This window comes from Octodon degus, unplaced genomic scaffold (genome assembly GCF_000260255.1).
Source record: "Octodon degus isolate 3935 unplaced genomic scaffold, OctDeg1.0 scaffold00046, whole genome shotgun sequence".
NCBI classification, from domain to species: Eukaryota; Metazoa; Chordata; class Mammalia; order Rodentia; family Octodontidae; genus Octodon; species Octodon degus.
The window spans coordinates 1,636,312-1,655,510 of record NW_004524622.1 but is presented as its reverse complement, the minus strand read 5'-3'; the positions used below and the strand labels follow the sequence as shown (position 1 = coordinate 1,655,510).

The 19,199-nt window shown below is 42.6% G+C and overlaps 1 long non-coding RNA gene across 1 annotated transcript; it reads left to right on the top strand.

The window, feature by feature from the left end:
* The first annotated feature begins 86 nt into the window (after window positions 1–86).
* LOC111817013 lies at window positions 87–18,212 on the top strand. Its single transcript, XR_002821305.1, has 4 exons — window positions 87–262; window positions 6,047–6,148; window positions 9,180–9,228; window positions 18,150–18,212. It is a non-coding gene; the product is annotated as an uncharacterized LOC111817013 (long non-coding RNA).
* Window positions 18,213–19,199: the final 987 nt, after the last annotated feature.

Genomic DNA, 19,199 nt, shown 5'->3' with positions numbered 1-19,199 from the left:
CACTTTACTACAACTCCCGGCACTGCCAGCGAGCTGGATGACGCACTTCCGGCAGCTGGCCCGAGGCGCTGTGGAGGTTCTTTGCAGCTCAAAGGAACCCGGCAAAAGGGTCGTTAACCTTTTGGCGTCGCTCCGGCCTGGTCAGACATCCAGGGTCGCCTTTCTTTGTCCTTGTCCCTGGGAAGGACAATACTGAACCAACCTTAGCCTCTCGTGGCCGCCTAAGCAGCACTGTCTACGGGGACCGCGGGACAGCGTTTTCGTAATTATCTAAGTGTCCTAGGAGGGCGGGGGTCGAATCTGTCCCTGGTGACCACGAGGGTTATTCGGGACAGGGGGGCCCAGCTGTGATTTGCGTCAGGGCCTGATGACGCGGCGCGTTGTGTTACAGAGCGCGATAGTAACTTGCTGGGAGGACTTGGAGAGGTCCTCCGCTGTGGTCATGAAGCCTGTGTGTCATTGGTTTGCCTAGAAAGCAAGCGCCTCTGTAGAGGGAAGAGGCTTTTATAAATTCAGATTTCCGGTTGTCACGGAGAGACAGATTTACTAGGTGGACCTGAGGCTTCCCTGGAGAGACTGGTGTGCAACAATCAGACAAACTCTTGTGGACTTAGTTCACTCCTCAGTATTCTTCGCGAAGTGAATTTTAACAGTAGCCGATGATGAATGGAAAAAAAATACCCTAGGTACCATCGCTTCAAACTTAACCCCGAATTTAAAGCCCTCCTGGACCTCGAAATCTAAACATGGGTTTCTTGTACACTTTGTCTTTGGGGTGGTTCAGTAAGCCCTCTTCAGTTAAAATAGGCTTGATTTTAGGGGGGTTATATAACTTAGCTAATGAGCACTCACTATTCCTGGCACTGTGTTAAGTGCAATTATGTAACGAATGCTATATTATTTAATTCTTACAGAAACTCCCAAGAGGTAGTCACTATTATTCTTATTCCCAGTTTGCAGATGAGGGAATAAGTTGCACGAGGATGGTGGGTAATAAATAGGTCACTGACAGCACAGAGGAGCAAAGCAGAAGTCAGCGTATTTTACCAAAACACAGCTTGAATCAGTGCGGAAGGCACTAATGTTTCTCCAGTGTACTGTGACACATAGCAGACTTGTAGCTTCAGGAAGGTTCTACCCTTCAGGTTCTCAATTTGCTCATGTGTATAATGGTGATTTTAGGGTGACAGTACTTCAGACTGTCTTAATCTTGGGGAGCTTAAAAAATTGTTTTGGTGGTCAGACCCTGTAGAGATTGTTATTTGGAAGAATTGGAGTGAAGGTTAGAATTTTCATTTTTAAAATGCTCTAAGTGATAAGATCTTGATTATCAGTTCAGTTTGAATATCATGGTTAGGCCTATAAATAGTAAGACAGTTCTTAATATTAGGTGATTCTGTTACAATAATTATATGCTTTATAAAAAGATTCTGAAGGCTGGATTTTGGAGATCACCATGCTGTTATTCAAATGTATTATCAGAATTCACTATTTAAGGAAATCCCACTCTGTCTCTTTCTAAAGTGAGGAGCACTTAACAGAAAAATGCCTTCCCTTTATTTAAAAATACAGATTTTTATTTTTTGGTTTTGCTTCTGTTAATTTGTAATTTTCAGATTCAGATAGACTCCATTTGATTTGAAGATCAGCTTCAGGGTGAAATTTTAAAAAGTCAGTTTTCAGTGCTTAGATCATCTACCTGGTAATTCCATTCTCTCTTGCCATTTATTGGGCAGACCTCTGTGTGGCTACAGAGTGTGTGCTACTTTTTGAGGTCAGAGAGACAGTCTTCATAATTCCTTTTGATATCACCCTTGGAGCTGCACTAATAATGATATTGACTCTAAGAACTTTAGCCCTTAAGCACTTTGCTGGGTTTTTGTGCCACTGCCAGACTGACTGGGTTTCTGTTAGCATTAACAATCTTCTTGTTTATGTTATTTATTTTGTATTCCTTGGTATTGCTATAAGCCAGGTCATTCAAATGTATTATCAGAATTCACTATTTCAGGAAAGTGAAGACCAGAAGAAATTCAGAAAATAGAATAGACAAGAAAAGAGAAATGTTAGTGTGTGAATGCTAGAGAAATATGTACAACAAACAAGGTTTGGATAAAATTTGAGATAGCTTCTGTCATCCAGTAGTGAATATGGGTACAAAACATTGTTCTAGGGTTTGGGGATTCAGCAAAGAACAAGGAAGACAAGGTTTAAGTTTCCAAGGAATTTACCTGCATGTTTTGCAGGGTAAAGTGGGGGAGATGTGTTGGTTTGAACTTGTCCCCCAAAAGTTGGATATAATCACCTTGGAAACATCAGTATGTTGATAGTATTTGGGGGTGGGGCCTTATGGAGATATTTAGGAGTAGATGAGGTCATAAGCCTTCTTCCTCCTTGATGACCTTAGGAGCCGTATTAGAAGTAGGAGACGGACCTTAGCTAATGTGATTCCTTTTCTTGCCCTGTGATGCCCTCTACCACATCAGTGTAGCTAGAAGGCCCTCACCAGGTCCTTCACCGTGCTTTTGAACTTCTCCGCTTCCAGCACTTATGAAGACTAAATTTTTGTCATTTTTAAGTTACCCAGTCTCATGTGTCATGTTTTAGCAGCAGAAAATGGAATAAGATGGATGTTTGTTATACAGTTGAGGTAAATTAGTAACATAATTTCAGACAGATTTATCAATGAAGACAATAACACAAGGTAATAGGATGTTGTGATACTTGTGTGTGTAGTATGTTCCTTTAAATGTTGTGACCTCAAGATAACAGGAGTGGTTGCCAGATAACATTGGAGCTGCTCTTGAATATCAAGGAGTGAGCTAGGAGACAGCTGGCGGCAGAGCATTTCAGGGTCAGGACATGGCATAAGACTGTTAAACAGAGTACTAATGACTGAGCAGGTAGAAAGGAAGTAAATAAGAGGGAGAAATCAAGGCCTGTGGGATTAGTATGCATAGAGAGGGTCGGGGTTCCCAAAGGAACATGAAGTTAGAGAGGTAGAACATGGGATTACGTATGGAAGGAGGCTCGTAGGGAGTTGTAGGCTGTGGACGGGAGTTGGATTCTGTCAGTGCAGAGAGAAGTCTTTAGTGAGTTTAGGATAGGTAAATGACTCCAACTGTTTTACATTTTTAAGAGTTGGTGGTAGCACAGATTTAACAATTGAGAAATTTAGAGGCAGTATTCCAGGGGAAGGACAGGAGCACTGGTGTAAGGATTAGAAATCCAGTTTATAGGTACAGGTGGCAGCACTTGCTGATGAGGTATTGGCAAGTATTTTTGTCTTTCATGAGTTGACAACTAATAAAGTTTGAAGCCCATCTCTTCCCTACCCCTATTATACTTAGGAATGGTGGAAGCTTACACAAACATGCGGAGACCTGAGATTCTTTTGGGGGGAATGACAATTTAAAGAGCCCCTAGCTGATGCCTGTTTATCCCCACTTGCTCCTTTATGGATTCTTTCATTCTTTGGAAACTAGGCTTGTTCTTTGTCTTCCATCCTTCTTCACCTGTCTCTGTTATGAGGACCCCTTTCCCTTGGTATGCAAGATAAGCCACCTCCTGGCTTTCCCCAGAGCTTTCTGCTTTTGTGGATGTACTTTGGTCGCACATATCCTTAGTGAAACGAGTAAAAAATTGGCATTCTTAAATGCTCACAGTTCCTATCCTGTAGTTTTGTTTTGGTTTTGTTCATAAAATGGTCTGAGGGTCGGGAAGATGGCTCAGTGGAATAAGCGCTTCCCTGGCAAGCACAAGGGCCTGAGTTCAATTCCCGGTTCCGCCAAAAAAAAAAAAAAAAAAAAAAAGATAAAATTTAAAATGGTCTGGCAGTGTCTTTTCTCAGTAACACTTATATATTTGACTTTTATATTAGCTTAGAATGTGATAAATGCATTTTTAAAATTTCCTATATTTAGACCGACTGAATTATACTTAATTTTATGTGAAATATTTTGGCTTTTTTTTCCAGTTTTTAAAAAAATGTCAGCATGCATTTCTTATCCCATATCATGCATGAATGTCAAATTGTAATAAAAATAAAAATTGCAAAATTAGAAGAATTGGTGGCATGGTTTTGCCACTACCTGAGTGAGTGTGCAGCTGTGTTTAAGCTTTGCCACTGTTACTGAGTCCCTTGATCCAGTTTTTTCATAGTTCTGTGAAGCATGTATCCTTACCCCATTGTAGAAGACAAAAGACATACAAGGATGATTCAGAGAAAAACCAGATGTACATAATTTTCATCTCCTTTGTCTCCTTATTGCCCTGTAATCCTGTTAGCTTGGTCCACTGCACTGTAACCTTGTAAGATAACTTTGTCCTGCTAGCTGCATTTTGTCATCCGATAGCAGTTTGCTGTATAAATTGCTCAGCTCAGTATGCCAAGCTCAGGGACTTTCAGTGTTAGAGTCAGACTTTAGGTGTAGCCGTCGGACCCTTTGGCATGGTACATTTCAGAGGTCAGGTTGTGTGATATAACAGCAGATGTCATTTCTAACTAGTCCTGTAGACTAGTACATGTGGTGTAAGGATGAAGAAAGGCTTACACTAGTGATTCTTCCCCTCCCCCTTCATTGTCAGTGTCCTCAGGCAACAGGAAAGAAGGGAGAAAAGAATTAGAAACTTGGAGAATTTGCAGGGAAGTTGGGAGTGTGGTGCGGTGCTCACAAGTTGTTAATGAAGAGATGGTTTTGCTGTGCTCAGCCTGAAGCACTGCCAAAGGCCAGGTATTGCTGTTCTTGGAATAGATTAAAGATTATAACCACCCTCCCCACCATCAATTTGGTATTAGAAAGGTTTTCCTGTTGTCCTTTAAGCAATGTGATTATGGTGAGACCAAAATTAGTTATGAACTGTAAATTAATTTACCTCTCTTAATTAACCCCCCTTCAATTTCATGCTTCTTGTTTTTCTTTCTCTTTTTTCCTAAGAAGACATCAGCTATCTCCACCTCCTCCGCTTTCCCATCTGTCCTTTTCCTCCTGGCTTAAAGAAAGATTTTTTTTTTTTTACTTTATATTTATTTTAATTAATGGATTTTAAACACAAGTGGTGAAACAGTTGATGTTCAGCTTCAAGAGGCAGTGAAAGGGAAAGTCGTCTTCCTTGACTTGCCAGGAAAGAACTGTGTGCCCAGTGCTACCATTTCTCTGAAGAGTGACGGTGGAGGGCAGGCAGGGAAGGTGAAGGTGAGAAGCTTGTTGGGGTGAGATTGAGTTTTCTTGGAAGATGCATTTCCCAGAGGGTACTAAGTAAGTATTGTTTTACAGCCATGACCATAGATTTAAGGTGAATTTCTCTAAGAAACAGTATAGTAGGATTCAATTTAATTCTTTAAATAATGTGTTTAATAAAGTTCACTGTAAGTTTGTTATTTTTTAAATCCTCTAGTTGGACAAAACAAAAAACAAATACAAAACCAAAACAACAAAAACTGTAAATCCGGGGGCCCAGCCCTAGCTCAGTTCTTTAAGTGGCTGCTTCCACAATGCTGGCAGCCTCAGTTTGCTGTAGTTCGATCCCCACAACACTCCAGCCATGCAAAAGTGCCCTGAAGGCATTCAAGGAGCAAAACACACACACACACACACACACACACACACACACACAAAAAAACAAAAACTGTAAATCCTTTTAAAAACAATCTCCCTTGAAAATTCACCTCCAAATACATCCCAGTGCACTTGACTAACTTGCAATAAATAGGTTCATCATTATATACCTGTTTCCTTACGGAGGGGAATGGTTCCACCCAGGGCCTTCTTTAGGAAAAACAAAACCAGCCATGTCCGTGCAGATGCTCTGTTATGCCATTGTAGTGTTTTTGTTTTTTTCTCAGTACTGAGGATTGAACTCAGGACCCTGCGCTTGCCAGGCAAGCACTTATTCTACTGAACTATCTCCTCAGCCCCAAGAAAATACATTTAAATGCCTTCCCCCCCACCCTCGGAACCAGGGGTTGAACTTAGGGCCTTATGTTTGCCAGGCAAGGAGGTATTCTACTGAGCCATCTCCCCGGCCCCACGTTATGCCATTTTAGAAGTAGTGTGGGAGGCAGTGGTACAGCTCGGAAGCTGGAATGGTAGGAAGAGTAATGGCCTGAGAAGACCTGTGCCCTGCCCGGCCCCAGGCATGACTTCGGGTAGGTCAGTTCTCCCAGAACCTCAGTGCCCTTATTTATAAAGTCAAGACGTTGGTCTGAATAATTCACCACTTTCCTTCCAGTTTTTAAAAAATGTTATGAATTTTTAAAATTGTAATTATATGAAATTAAGTAATGTAATTTCACACTGTGAACTATTGCAAGGCATCACAAAAGATACTTTTTAAATGCATTTTTAAAAACAACATGTGGGGAACATTTAGAAGCATGCACACAATGATATTTGATTTCTTTTATTTCTCGTGTTTCTTTTCACTAGATTATATTGACTTTTCCTGAATTATAGATCATTGAGCAAAATGAGCAGGAGTTCTTGTGTAAAATATTTGCTTTTATTCTTAGTTTCCATGGTGTATTTTTTTTTTCAAGGAAAAACTTTTTTCCTAAGCATAAATTATCATGCTTAAGAATGCCATGTATTGCTATTGGGAAAAGCAAAACATGCCTTGCGTTAACTACACATTTCAACAGGACATGCTGAGGTAATTGACAACCAACATCAAGTGCATAGAAATTTCTCTAAGGCAACAGGGCTTTAGTTTAATTAGATAATTAGTTCTGGTCAACCTATAATGAGTGCATAGGCAATTAGCAATGGATTTGAGCTGCTAAAGCCTGTATTTTTGTCTTTGTGTTCCTTTGCTGTCATTAACAACTCTAACTACTGAGCAATTTATATTTTTACACTCATAATCAACTTTATTATCATCCAACTCTTTGCAAGTGATAAAGCAGTGAGACCTGGTGTTGGTTGTATAGCATTGAGTATGTTAAGTAATGCCATTTATTTGCCTATCCATCCTGCCGCTGTGTTGTGTCAAACAAATAGGGCTTTGAGAAGCAGCACACAGTCCATGATTTTGCTGATTGCTTTATTTGTCAAACCCAAGCAACTAGTGAAAGATGGACTTCAGTTTGTAGTGCTTTCTTGGTAGCTTTGAACAGACGTGAATAAAGAAAACCATTCTACAGTTTTACCAAAAGCAAGACCCCATAAAAGAAGCTAAATAATTAATAGCTTACTTATATTTTGAAGGCTTATGATCAATTTTGATCAGTTGAAAGCCCTGGCTTTGCAGTGTGGGAGGAGTTTTCAGTCTCGTGGTTGACAGGAGACACCATTGTGACTTTCCTCACATTCTCGTAGTGCAAGTCATTCCCACCGTACAGTGATTTTTAGGGGAATGGGACAAGAAAAGGAGGAGCGAGGGCATGATGGAGAGGTATATGAGAGAGGTGACTGAGAGGCGGGAGGCTGGAGTTTCCAAAGAAGTGTAGATCATGCTCCTAAAACTTTGTCCTGATGTCACGAAGGCATCTGTGTTACCTTCCTGCTGGGCACGGGAACTGAGAGGCTTCGTCGGATTTCAGTCAGAAACGGGTTTGAAAAATAGACATTTGAAGTGTCTTTAGGCAGTTTAAATGCCTACAGAGAGATCCTCTTGCATTATCAGAGCTTTGATCCCATTCTAATTCACAAAGTCCTTCATTTATATACTTTTTATACAAACTGTTCTACTTACTAAAAATCTAATAAGATTTGGGAGATTAAAGCCAATGTTAGAAAATTAGATAGTTAATAGCAGTTTAAGAATTAAGGAAATGTATTGCTTACTATTTAAGCAAATTAAAAAAAATGTTTAAACAAATTATCTTCCCATTGGAATGTGAACATTGGCTTATAATTTCTTAAGACTTCCCATCTGGCTGGTCTTGAAAATATTTTTATTTTCCTTTTTTCCCCCTCAGCAATGTAATAACTAGCAATTAGAGTTTCAGAAATGCCAATTTTAATCATAACTCCCATTTCCAAAATAGAAAAATTTACACAAACTATATAAAGCCTTTTCATTTATTCAGTTGACTGTTTTGAAAAAAAAAGGAAATAATTCAGAATCAAGATTAAGATATCCTAGAAATGTTAAGGAAATAGGACAGATCTTTCCAAATTATGGACATATTTACAGTTAAGGTACGTGTAGTAGTTTTACCGACATCGATGTTTGTATCACCTAAACGTTAACTTTATAGCGGTTAGCTCTGAAGCAGATTCTCCCAGCTGTGGCACTGTTGATGGTTTGGGTTGACTGATTCGTTTAGGTGTGTTTATGAAGGGGGGTGTCCTGTGTATTTGTAGTCTCTTTGGATACATCTTTGACTTCTATCTGTGAGGTAGCAGTCATACCAACTTCTCCATAACTATAAATACCTTTATCTGTTTTCAGATGTCCCCAGGCTGGGAGCAAATTATTCCCTGGGAGAAAATCAATGATACAGGATAAGACTGGCCATTTTCTGTTCCTTAAAAACATTTTAGTGCATCTATCTATCTATCTATCTATCTATATAAATCTTGAGTGTCAGATAGTGTTTAGTAAGTCTTAAAGAAAACAGTTTTATCTTCAGTTATTATGGTTCCTACCTAGGCATTCCCCAAAAACCCCATATGCTCAGAGGCAGGACCTCTGGAAGAAGATTGGATTATGGGGGTGGTGTAACAGACTGGCTATTAGAAGGTGCTCCTGTGTGGGAAGAGGTAGGCCGCAGACGTGGGACCTGGGAGGTCGGATCTCCTTCCTGGCTCTTCCCTCTGCTCACTGCTTCCTGGCTGCAGTGTTCAGAGCAGCTTCCTCTGCCCAGGGCCTGTCACCATGCCACATTTGCCTAGAGCTGGCGCGCAAGGACTGGAACTTTTAAATTATGAGTCCAAATAAGACTTCTCTTTATGTTATCGGTGCTGGGTATTTTGTACCATTGACAAGGAAATTGACTGAGATACCAGTGTGGAGTAGTTGGGGGAAAAGCCTAGAAGAAGCCTCTAGCTTTCAAATTTTAATTGATTGTCCCAGATGGTATGCAATGTAGTGTGCTGTAATTTTCCACTCTTAAGATATTCCTTCTGTTAGATGCAGATATCCTTGAGAGGAGCATCCTTTTACACTAAAAATGAAACTTCGGTTTTCAGTTAAAACCAAAGATGTTACTAATCTCTACCTCCCTTTCTACCAAGGCCTTCTGGAAGTGGGCTCAGGAGAAATGTACCCTGGGAACAACAGCTGGTAGGTAAACAGGGCGGGAGGGAGGTCCTTGTGTGTGAAAGGGACATGGAACGTGCCTATTTTTAACAGGCTAGCCCAGGTTGCTCTTACCCTGTCTAGGTATTAGTTCTTCCTTCGTGACCCTGTGTCTTTATGTCCTACTCATTTTTCTAAAAAAGTAATCAAGAGATAACCAGTATATCCTTCAGTAGGTGAATGCAGGATTAAATAAAAGTGATCTATCAGTGTATGAAAAGGGTGGTGGAAACTTACTGCATGGTAGTAAGAAGGAAAAGCCAATTTGAAAGCTATATACTGTATGATTCCAACTATATGATATTCTGGAAAGAGCAAGACTGTGGAGACAGTAAAATGATCCGTGGCTGCTGTGGGTTAGGGGAGGGGGATCAATAGGACAAGCACAGAGGATTCCCAGGGCAGTGACACTTGCCTGTGTGGTACTATAATGGTGGGTACATGTCCTATAAATTTTTCAGATTCATAGAATGTATAACACCCAGGGTGAACACTAATGTAAGCTATGGACTCTGCATAATAATTATGTGTCTGTAGGTTTATCAACTGATCAAATCAGATGTACGCTCTGGTGAGGAATAGTGATAGCACGGCAGGCTGTACATGTGGGCGTGGAAGATACATGGGCAATCTCTGTGCCTTCTTGCTCTTGCTGTGAACCTAAAACTGTCTCATTGTACTTCCTTGGAACATAATGTTAGGTGTTGCAAATTAATTTTGAAAACTACTGTTGACTGGATCACCTAGTGTCTTGGTTTATCATCTGTGTAAGCAGGGGCTGTCTGACAGATGTGCAGCTTGGTTTTCCTCAGCTGTGTAACAGTCAGTGACTAGAAATCTCAGCCTGTAAATTGGCTGGCTGGTCCTTACAGGGCTGCACAATGTGAGGGGCTATCTTGTTTGGGACTCCACACTGTTTCATAAGTGTATGTCTAGGGTGATACTTAATGTAAAAAATCAACTCTTCCTAACCGGTGAAATAATTCTGCATTAAAAAGAACTTTCTAAAACAGAGACATGGAGGTAGGATGGCTGGCTCAAGCTGGGTCCAGGGCATTTTCATCAGTACCTCTGTAGCCTCGTGCTTGCATGTCGGCTATGGGTTTCAGTTATTGGTGCTGGGGTTTTGTATGTTTTCTTATGGGGTTGCTATATTGTTACAACACTTCTGTGTGGGATTTCTATATCATTACTGTATCATAAGTGCTACTGGATAGCACTTAGGGTATCACTAAACTTTTTTTCTTTTTTTTTTTTTTGTGGTACTGGGGATTGAACTCAGGACCTTGTGCTTGTCAGACAAGCACTTATTCTACTGAGCTATCTCCCCAGCCCCACTAAACTCTTACGAATAGCTGTTTTTTTTTTTCTTTTTCCGATGTAGTGTCACTTTTCTCTTCATTTCCTGATTTATTCCACAGATTCGGCTAGATTTAGATAATAGGTATCTCTTTTGCAAGGGTCTGCACAGAGGCTAATTTATGTATTTTGCCACCTAATATATAAAATTATATATTCCTTGCCTAGTGAGCTTATACTTATAGTGGCGAATCCATCCCATTTTCAGAAATCCAGCTGAACATCAAAATGCTCTTCCATTTGCTTCAGTTCATTCGCTTTAGTGTTCTTGTCATCAGGCTATGTGGTGTGACATGCCATGCTGACCTCCCGTGTTTTTAGGTCCCTTGCCTCACGTGGGCTACATGGAATCTCTCTTAGTTCTGACCTACACGTGTTGGTAAGCAACGGTGATACTATTATGCCTGATAATATTATACCCTAAGAATTACCACTTTTGGTGTAATTTTCTCAGTCTAGCGTTTTGTGTTTACTTTTCTTTGGTAACAGATTTTCTTATACATTTTTACATAAAGTTAGTGTTTTATTGATAGTAAGACAACGATAGCATATCAACCCAAATAGCCATATTTGTGCTCAACTCTGAGTGGTTTGCTTTAGCCTTTTCTTCCTCTTAAAATATGGGATCAATGGGGAAGATCCCAGTCCCAGTCCGGGTTTTCTCCTTAAGTTCACTTTGCCTTGTATGAGGGTTGAAGACTGTGCTCACACTAAGAGGTCAAGTGGCGGAAGCCCCAGAGCTCAGGCGTCTTGGGAAGCCAAGGAGGCCCAGCGGGGGCCTTTGCTGACGCGGGGGGGGGGGGGGTGCGTGGCGTGGCTAGGAGGGGTGAAAGGCTCCTGAAAGTTAAATGCTGGTCTTGAGGACAGAGACTGATGTCGCAAGCCAGGATGATACTGTGAGTATCTCAACACTTGTGAGAGACATGGGGCTAACTCTGTTCTTTTCCGAGGCACTTTCTAGAGTGTAGTCCCAGAAGAGAATACCGAGGACTGTTCTGCGCAGGAAGAAACATGTAGGGAGGTGCTTTCATGTGCATATTGCCCATGACGAGACAAATGGATTCAGAACTTTTTCCTCTTTCTAATGAAGAGGGAAGGGTTCAGGTGTGGGACTCAAGCAGAGTGCTCTCTTGCTGGTGATGTCTAGATTTGGCACCTAGTACCATAAAAACGGGGGAAGGTAGAAAGTTCTTATTTTAGATTTCTGAGCATCAGCTTTAAAAAATTGTTAAGGAAGTAAGCTAACCTGAGAATTTTTGTTTGGCATAGTCACCTTGCCTGTCATCCTGGTAAAAGGGACCCCTCAGAGGAAGCACCTCTGCCCTGTCTGCCTGCAGAGACAGCGCTCTTGTGCCTTGTGCATCACTGCTGGGGGTATGGGCCTTGCTGGGGGCAGGAGGGTCCTGGGAAGAGACTGCTTCAGCCTCTGCCTCAGCCTCAGCCAGACACTGTCTGTTGGCCCTTGTGGTCCCGTAGGGAAGCCGTGCTGTCTCAGATCACTCCCAGGTGGGCTGGGAAGGATGCTCCCAGAATGGCCGGAAGTGGTTGGGAGCAAAGTGACTTCTGAGAGACTAGAATTAGAAGGGATTATCTAACTGGTCTTCACCTTTAAAGGAGAATCTTGTGTCTTGTCCAAGGGCTCATGAAAGTGGACCTTAATTACCCAGAGGCCTTAGGAACTCAGGTCTCAGTTACCACACATCCTCACAGTGGGTGTGCTTTGGGAAGTCACCACCCTGCAGGTGTTATTTGTGGCAGCATTACAGCCTGAGGACAGTTTTTGCCTTGGAGTGCTCCTTCAGGGCCCAGCAGATGGACTGCTTGTTCCCTCCATGTTTTGTCTTCCGGCTCAGCACCTGTTGTGCACACACCCCCAGAAATGCTCACTTTTCTCTACGTATGGCACAACTCTGGAAACCTTTCCTCACATTGGTTAGAAGGGTCTGCTCCTTCCTGGGCTCCCTCACGCCACCCCCCAAGTCTGTGTAGAGGTCCTTGCTTGCCCTCTGCTGGGGGGACTCTCAGTCCTTCACCTCTTTCTCTTTCGTGTGTCTAATCCTCTTTCTCCCATCATGTTTCACAGTTGCCCAGACCCCAGTTCTTATCTCCAAGTAGTAACTTGCTACTTTATTCTTCAGCTTTTAATGAATAGTTATTTGCATCGTCCTGTCCCAGCTCTGTGAGGAAATGACAGGAGACACACGCCCTTCCAGTGAGGAGAGTCTGTCACCTCGGGACAGGACATACGGGAGCTGGACTGAGCAAACAGGTAGGTGACGGGGACTTGAAGATCACTTGCGACAGTAAGGAAAGCCAGAGCTCACAGAAAACATCTGTCCACTCTAGGCAAGATGTACCAGACAGAGCTACTCTGAGAACGTGCAGCTTGATTCAGGCCACAAAGAGCGGGCCGCAGGCCGCAAGAGGCAGAGCAGGGGAGCTTCCCTGTGCTTTCCTCCTCACATCTGGGCTGGCTGAGACACCCGCTGGCCTTGCTACCTCATGCTCCTTCTCTGCAGGGGCATGCCGCAGAGCCCTGGGATGAGTCTTAGTTTTCAGTGTGTAGAATGGCCTCCAGATAATGGTACAGTTTGGTTTTTTTCCTTAAGTTAGGAGAGGACTTTCTAAATGAAGATTAGCGGGAATAAGTTTTCTACTTAGCTGCAGTCCCATATGGCCCATATGCCTTGGCCTATCATAAAGAATGTAGGTATCCTGCTGGAGACTGTTATTTTCATCTTGACTTGTTGGTATCTGGCTTCTAATTATTTAATTGGTGAAATATACTTCATGTTGTAGTGCTCGCTTGTTTGGGGAGGAAAATTTCATGCTTTTGCTGATTGCAGAATTTGCACATTCTAGCAGGTGATGGCTTTGGCATGCCAACACCGAGTTGGTCTGTAAGGGTATAGTTGGTGGGCTTAATGGATTTGTGTAGCACTACTTCTAATGCTTCTGGATGTAGGATTTAGGACACTTTAGAGTTCTGAGGGGTGGGGTAAAAGAATTTTCACACAATGAAGGTAGATGAAAAAGATGTTTACAGTGGAAAAGTACTTGGCAGACTTAAAAAATTACTTTTGAAATAAAGAGGTGATTTTTATGTCTAGTAGCTCCCTGGGATCAGAGGGAAAATGAGGCAAGAGCGTATTGGCCAGAAACAGCAGCATGAGAGTTTAACTTGACAGTGTGAGCCACTGTCTGGTAGTCTTCTCTATGAAATAGTATGTGTTTAGGGAAAAATTAACCTTAAAAATTATTTAAATCTCAATGACTCTAGGCATTCCTTTTTATATGCTTAGTTGTCTGCTGTTATTAGGGAATAAAGTCCTTTCTACAATATAATTATTCAGTGCTCATTATAAAATGAGAAAATTTGTTAGTTTTGAACTAAGAACTTTCTGGCAGTGATTTAGTTGTTCATTGATTCAAGAGAATGCAAGTTAACCCCTCACTGTATGATTAGGCGCAGGTACCTTTGAGTGATGGGCATTGGTGACAAGGCGGGCCAGAGCCCTGTTTGCAGTTATGTTCTAGAAGGGAAGGAGCAGACAATAGAAAATGAAACAACAGGGCCGGGGAGTTAGCTCAGTAGAATAAGCGCTTGCCTGGCAAATGCAAGGGCCTGAGTTCAATCCCCGGTTCTGCCAAAAAGAAAAAAAAAAAAAAAAAGAAAAGAAAATGAAACAACAGGATAATTGCGAAAAGCTGAGTCCCAGAATGACAGTAACAGAGTGGCATGGTGGTGACTGAGCGGCTGCTGTGCTGTGGAACACCGGGGAACCATGTATGTGCAGCACCTCAGCTGAGCCTGAAGGCCACGAAGTAGCCCACTGTATTATGATCCAGCAGAGCAGTCCTGGCAGAGGCTCTCTGGCAGGGGTAAACTTGGTGATTCGAATAGACTAGTTTAGGGGCACATTTTTTTAGGCTAAGCTAATACCATCTTAAAACTTTTCTTAGTAGTTAAAGCCTTGGATCTCCTCCTGGCTGTGTTCTTTTTCTGTTTGCCACCTCTGTGAAGCATCCTCAGTAGTGCTTCAGCCCTTCTGGTGATATAGCCTGGAAGGAACCACAGAGGGCTCAGATAGTCTGTTGTGTTGGTGAACTCAGTCTCCATGTACTTGCCAGTAAGGGAAGGAGACTGCAGAGCAGAAGCTGGGAGGCTGTTGGGACTGGCCTCTGTGGACCTAACCCTTTCTCATTGCCCAGATGTTAAAGTTCAGGGCCAGTACAAATGTTTAGAATTAACATGTTCCACCCCCTGCCTCCTCCGTCTCTCACACCAGTTCCCTTAGCGCAGAACCATCCTGGGTCTGTCCGTACATGCAGTGTCCCACTGGGTGTGTCTCCTCTCCCAGCTGGTTAGAGTTAGGGTCTGAAGCCCTTGCAGGTGCTGTCACTTTCCTTGGATGACCAGTGGTGATGCACGGAGCAGGCCTACACTCTCCCAGCCTCTTTTCCCTTGGCCTGCAGAGGCTTGAAGGGGTCTAGAAGACTTGAGGAATTTCAATTTTTAGCCCTGAAAGGTGAATAAATTTATTCCAGAATTCACTGGCATTTTCTAATGAGATATTCAGTGGATGAAATATATTAAAAATTTTGTTCAAGGCCCTTGGTATGCAGTGGGCATTTCGACATTGCTTGCAAACAGGATTTTGTCAGTACTGCAGAAAATCAAACCCAAGTTTTGTGCTTGGTTCAAAAGAGAGTATAATCCACTTGTGACCCTGGTGCTCCAGGTCGGCTTCTGATGGTGCTGCCACTGGACGGTTGTTCATGAACATGTGTGTGTAGATGTTATCATTGTTAAAATAGTATCTAGTCATTATTTCACAATGGAAAACTCCCTACTTTTCCACAGCCACTGGCCAAGTCTCTATTCTGTTTAATATATAAAATAAAATAGTTCATCTCTCTTGGGACCATGGGACTTCCCCAATGCCACAGAGTGAGGTGCCTTTTCAAAATACCTCCAGGCTGGGGAATCCCCAGTCTGGGCAGAGGGCCAATTTTAGAGCCAGCAGCTCATTAAAAAGATTCGGAATAGGGAGCCACAAAGTGACAATTACAGGAAGAACACAAATACAGGAAAACAATACCTGAAGCTGGTCTCTGGCCACATTTACCATTATCTTAATATCTTAGAAGGAGGCACAGAGATTAGTGCACGAAACAATAGAGGAATTGGGAAAGGGTGCTCATTCTCGATTGTGAACGGGAATGTGTCATGGGCAACAGTCTTCAGAAGATAAGCCCCCTCCTCCAGTGATAATGAGATGGTACGTGCACTGAGAAGAAACTGTCTCAGAACTTCAGGGTCGCAACACATGAGAATCAGATCAACTGCAGCAGTGGAATGGTGTTCTTCCGTGTCTGAATCCAGCAGCAGAAATGTCTCTCAGGGGTTCCGTGGCTGCTGGCCCCGAGTTCACTCCAGCCCTAATGGTGCTGGTGGGCCCAGTGCCAGTCCACACGGTAGAGGTTATCGTGCCTCAGTGGGCGTGATTGCTGAGAGCTCTTCACATCAGGATGAAACTGACTTCCTCCAATCTGCTGCAAGAGTTCTTCCTTTTGACGTATGACATGTCATCTCTAAATATTTGAAGACAGCCAACCGTCCTATGGTGTTTTAAGTATTTTTCGTGCAGGGTAAGCCTGCCCAATGCTCCAGCTTGCTTATTTGTTACTTTCCCAGTTCTGCTTTGCTCTTCCTCCAGAGTACTTACCTTGAACCCATTTGTAGTGGAAGAGCTGTTGATGCTTGAAATGTGCTAAAGGGCTTTGCATTGACTTCCTAGAGCGTCTTGAACTATAGTGCCTGAAAATGTAGTTTTTCATTTCGTCTGGAAAAGGCTTTCAGTTGTAATATTTCTATCTGGAAGTCAGCTCAGTCTCCACTCTGTTTTGTGTTTACATCAGTTCTTTTTTTTAAGCATCAGTTCTGACTTTAGCTGTTTGAATATGAAGGTAGCCTGAAAGGAGGGGAGCCAATTAGCATCCTTGGTAACCTGTCTGTTCCTTTCTGGCCTGCCAGATTCTGAATGTCTGACAATCTCATTTGGTCCCCTAAGTTATTTTTAACATGAAAAAATCTTTAAAATGTAAATGTATGAAGGCACTAGTTTTAGAAATACACAGAAAATTGTACTGTAAAGTTATAAAGTGTCTGCCCCAGTTTGGTTGGTAGGCAGTCCTGAGCCCTCTTACTGCTGTGTCGTGCAAAGGCCCTGGAAGTGTGAAAGCTTGGAAGGGCGCTGCACACTCCCCCTGCCAAGGTAAGAGCATCTACTTAGAGCCCTTTAATGTTGTCCTCATGCAAGAAGGAGCGAGCAGACATTTTTAAAGCAGCTCGAGAGGTTGCTCTAAATCGTGGCTCCAGGAAAGTCACAGGAGTGATGTCGGGTCACTAAACCTTAGGTTGTGTTGAAGCTTCAGGAGGCCTGCATGTGAGGACTCGCACATGACTTTCTTTTGCAAGGTTTCTTCCAAAACAAGTATGCAGCTTTGCATCACCACCTTATTTCTGGGAAGGAAAAAGGTGTGTGTATGTGTGTGTGTGTGTGTGTGTGTTTGTGTGTGTGTGTGTGTGTGTGTGTGTGTTGACATTTTAGACATTTAACCACGTTTTAGGTGCTTTCTATAAAAAAGATTATTAATGATAAAGCATTTAATAAAATCAAATATGTTTTCAGTTTATACTATATCTATGTCTCAGTGTATCTTTGTGTGTTCATAGCTTTTTCTTCTTTCCATATAATTTGTGCACAAGACATATCTTGGCTTATAGGAATTAAAGCCAAAACTCATAGAGTTTTAATAGACAAGCCTCTTTGTTCCCATCAGTTTTATTGTTCTCCTAAATCCTTTCCCTTAAGCCCAGGTGTCCTGTGCCTGTGAGTTCAAGAGCAGTGTGTGTGGCCCCTTTTGCAATTAATGAGGTGCCTTCGGCTTTGCAGGTTGTGGGTGGCCAGGGGAAGAGCGACATCCTTATGCGCTGAAGCAGGGAGCCCCAGAGCCTGCTCTCCCAGCTGAGGTTGAATTTTCTGACTATATGGACTTCAGAATATCTGTTCCTGCTAAGGCAGATGTGGCAGAATGGGAGCATGGTGAAAAGGCGACTTTTTAGTTCACCAGAGAACTGCCCTATAGGGAGCTGAGCATCCATGTGAGCTTGGTGCACAGACGAAATGAGCTTGTTAATGGACATATGCAGCCTGGGACGCATGCTAATGGGATAGCGCTGTATCTGGGAGAATGCTTGGAGTGCACAGAAAAGAAACTCTTAAGTCTCTTCCATGAGGAGCTATTTCTTTTGTACAGTATTAAGCTGGGAGGGAAGGTGGTTTCAGGATTGGTAAATACAGTGATGCAACACTGATGGTGAGGCCTGTGTCTGTTTTAGTATTCTCAGCATGTTGACTTTTGATAGGTTTGTTCCTCCACCATTGCCAAGTGGCTGCTGCTGCTCCCAGCAGCATATTCCCACCTATTGTCTTTGAGACGAAGAAAAGGGTGACTATCCCATTTGTCTGTTTCTTTATCAGGGAAGAAACAAATTCCTGGAAGATTCTCCAGAGACCTCTCCTTAGAAATCATCAGCCAGAGTGGTGTGTACTTCTAAAACAACTGCTAATTTGGGAAATGGAATTATGAAGCTTGGACTAGATAAGGCCTCACCCCTAGAATGGTAAAGGGCTCCTAACCAGACGCATCAGACAGAGGGTGACCAAGATCAGGCTGAGGTAGGTAGCGAGGAACAGGCTGGGTGAGGAGCGGGAAGGAATGTAGCCAGCCCGGCAGTCGTGGTGAGCGGAGCATGTGCACGTGCCGCAGCCGGATCCGTGTTACCACCGAAAGCTCTGAAAGGCCCACCATCACTACAGCGGTGTCTTCTGTTGTGTTTAAATACTATGTCTTCTTTTTCATGTATTAAAATGATTTGGACATTGAAGGAGAAACGATGCTTAGTTGATCTCTACCACCAGTGGAAACGAGAGACGTTCTGATGTTTTTGCATGTTTGTCATGGTGAAAAGCTTAATCTTTTCATCAAAATAGAAACTGAAAGCAGGGGACATGGAAGGCATTAGTATTTGACTGCCCTGCTGCTGTTTACACTGTTTTTATTCTTTTTTCCTTGCTGATGAAACTTGATTTCTTCTGGCGGTGTTACATCCACTGAATTGTGACCATCAAGCTTATCACATCGGTCTTCTTCCCAGATTTGTACATTTTCTGTTTTCCTCAATATATGGTCAACTTCTGACCAATCAATGGCGATCCTGTGGGAGTGGGGCTACTGGGAGAGCATTTGTTTAACTGATAAGCAAGGAGCAAGGTTTAGAAGAGAGACCTTTGGAAGCTCCCCTGGCATCTCCTCCCCATCAGTATAAATGTGGTATCAGGTGCCTGTAGGAGCTTTCTTGACAACATCAGAGAGCACTAGTGGGGGAGAAACTGCATTAGAGAGGGTGGGGTGCAAAACAGAAAGGTCCTGAGTCTTGAGGCCAACACGGGAACTGCTTGCTTTCCAGTTTCTGCTTATGGGAGAGAACCGAACATTTAAATGACCGAAGTTGGGTATCTCATTCCTTC